This window comes from Micrasema longulum, unplaced genomic scaffold (genome assembly GCF_059751315.1).
Source record: "Micrasema longulum isolate JH-2025_06_02 unplaced genomic scaffold, ASM5975131v1 h1tg001063l, whole genome shotgun sequence".
Taxonomy (NCBI): domain Eukaryota; kingdom Metazoa; phylum Arthropoda; class Insecta; order Trichoptera; family Brachycentridae; genus Micrasema; species Micrasema longulum.
This window is the reverse complement of record NW_028278251.1, coordinates 12,907-16,011: the sequence shown is the minus strand read 5'-3', so window position 1 is coordinate 16,011 and position 3,105 is coordinate 12,907.

The following is a 3,105-nucleotide window of genomic DNA, read 5'->3' as shown; positions in this document are numbered from 1 at the left end:
CACCGCAGATCACTATCAACTACAATTGATGCGTTTGAGTCGCATTAAAGGAAAAACGGCCGCAATACGAAGAAAGACGCAAAAACATAATTTTGCAGCATAACAACGTTCGGCCACATGTTGCAAAGGCAGTCAAAACATACTTGGAAACAATCAAATGCAAAGTTTTACCCCATCCACCGTATTGCTTCTTTTCAATACCAAATGTTCCTTGTTTTAATTGGTGACTCATAGATTGGCTGAGCAGCACTTCCATTCTTATGAAAACCCAAAACAATGGCTTGATTCGTTGATAACTGCAAAAAATGAGTCTTTCTTGAGATATGGTATTCGTTTGCTGCCAGAAAGATGAGAAGTAGTAGTAGCTAGCAAGTGACAATACTTTCAATGAAACGCTCTTGACTATTTTTTTTCTATACAACATGAATTTAATTTTAAAAAACTGCGAGAACTTGTTAAAGTCTCCAAAAATTGTCTTTTAACTGTGAAACACAAAACAAATGTATCATTTCATCCGTAAACACAATCAGTTTATACAATAAGTAGATACGAGTAATTAGCTTAATTTGAAAACACCTTTTTTAAAATTTTAACAGCCGCCAATATAAGCTATATTTTTTATGTTGCTAGTCAACGTTTAAGTATTGCGACTATTTATTATACGCCATTGCTGATTATTGCGATATTAAAATCCATTCAGATTCAAAATAAAAATAAAAAAATTCATCCAAAATATTGAACAATCTTGATATATTATAATATTTTCAATATAAAACATAATATTGGTAAACACATATATTTTTTTTGAAATAAAAATGAACTAAATATTTACACAGTACTATGATGAGCGGAGGGAGTAAAGAGGTAAAGAAAAAGGGAGGAGACAGGAAAAACTCAATTATTCAGGAAGTTACATTTCATACGTGATTTAAATGTAAATAAAAAAGGGGCATATATGACACAAGTGGGTAGATTATTCCATAATCGAGCAGCTATTACCATGAAAGAGGAAATAAAAAAAATTGAAGCGGTAAATGTGTATTGAAAATATTTTTTTTTGTTATTAGAACGAAGAGTACGCCCATGACGTAAAAGAACTTTACACTTTGTTTACTTTACACAAATTTATATGAAAATCACGCATGGTATAATTTTTTTAATTATTTTTTAAATATTTTCTTCGGTAAGGTTTCTTTTCAAAATAAAATTGTTTAACTGAAGGTTTTGGTTTTTTACAGATAAAATAAACACAAACCACATTGCGTCATTTGTATAATTATTGGTTGAAGTTTTTCTTTTAATTCAACGAAAGTTTTATGTTTAAAATATAAATTTTAAACAAATATGAGAGTCTACGGTTGAATTGAAAATTGATTTTCAATTAAAAATGCTTAAATGTCATTTTCATAATTTGATAAAATTAATCCAAAAGACAAAAAAGCTATTTTGGTTATAAGTAGGCAAAACCCACGATAAGTAGTTTCTGTTATTGTATATTCAGGAATCCATTTTGGGAACGAAGGCAATCATAATTAATATAAACAACTCAAAGGCATTTTTGTTGCTAAATAAAAACACGAATTCTCCAAATATACGCGCGAGATGAAGCATTCTTTACAAATATGCCATCTTTTGATCAGATTATAAAAAAGAACTCACCTCAATACCTTTGTAATACTACCTACGTATGATTCAATCGATTTTCATAAGATAAATATGGCCTGTTTAAAAACTTTTTTTAATTGGCTTTTTTTATTAATGAACAAAATAGTTATGGACGGAAAAACATAGTTTTGGCATGAATTTTGTTAAATTTTTATGTCGTTGAAGTAATTTTTATTTTCATTTATTTATTCATACATGTATATAACAAAAAAAACGTATCCTTAACTCTTTTAGGCCAAGAGCCCTGTGTTGAGTTGTGATACAACATAGTGGAAATATTAAGCATGTACAATGTACATCATTTAATAATAGGAAGAGTTCAAATTATAAATGATTACATAAACATATTTTTCAATAGACATCTGAACAACACGCTTAATTCAATACGATCGGTTTCTCTCTTGGCCTAAGTAAATAAAACGATTTTTGTGATAATGCTCTTTATAAACTATTTTTAAAAATTGATTTGTAGGAATATGTACAATAAAAATAAGACGAAATACATTTAAATTGAAAGTACTCGTACATTAAAAACCCCGCAACTAACGTTATGTGGTTTTGTTTTTATATATCAGTGGGGTTCAAGTCTATGATCGATGACACACACGGGCTCAATAATTCCACCTGAATATAGAGTCATGATTCCAAGAAGAATTTTGGCGTTTTCTATTTGAATTCAAATCATTACATTCTGCGAAACACGAAATCAATGTCTTGCAGTAAATTAACCTTGTCCCTACCATGGAGATATGAAAAAACAAAGGACCGTGGTCTATAAAGAGATCACAGAGTGCATTTAATGCCCAGGCCCATCCATTTCAATCAGTCACTCAGTTTCAGCATGTAGTTCAAGTGCGGTCTCTTCAAACAATCATCCACTCTCGCGCTACACAGCCAAGTGCTGTATCTTATTTGCCATATAATAAATACGCAATAAACAGTAACCTCGAGTTTTCTGTCAATCTCTAACTGGAATGGGAGCTCCAATCCTCATCCATTAAATCCTACATATCTACAACAGGAACTAGTTTAAATGCATAGTTAATTACTCTTTTGAAAATTCATTTTTGCGTATGAAATATTAGCTATTTTTAGATTCAATAATTTACTTTCAATGCCTCCATCACTCTCAGAGCATTTCAGTTTAATTTGTCTGCCATTATTAAATTTCCCTAATTTTGACGGTGATAAGGTATGTTTATTCATTGACTAGTTAGTAGACCGGGATAACTAAGTCTGATGCAGTCGCCACCCCTACACCGGCCATTTTAACAATTCGTGGGGAGCAACCTTTTCACAACCTTTTTCAAGATGTTTTATAGAAATATTTTTTTTTTTATGCAAACTTAAGTCTTGAATCAAATTCTGGAATCCTGTACGGTATCTAAACAATCCAGCCTAATAAAATGTTCAGATTAAGAAAAAAAAATGTTTATTTAC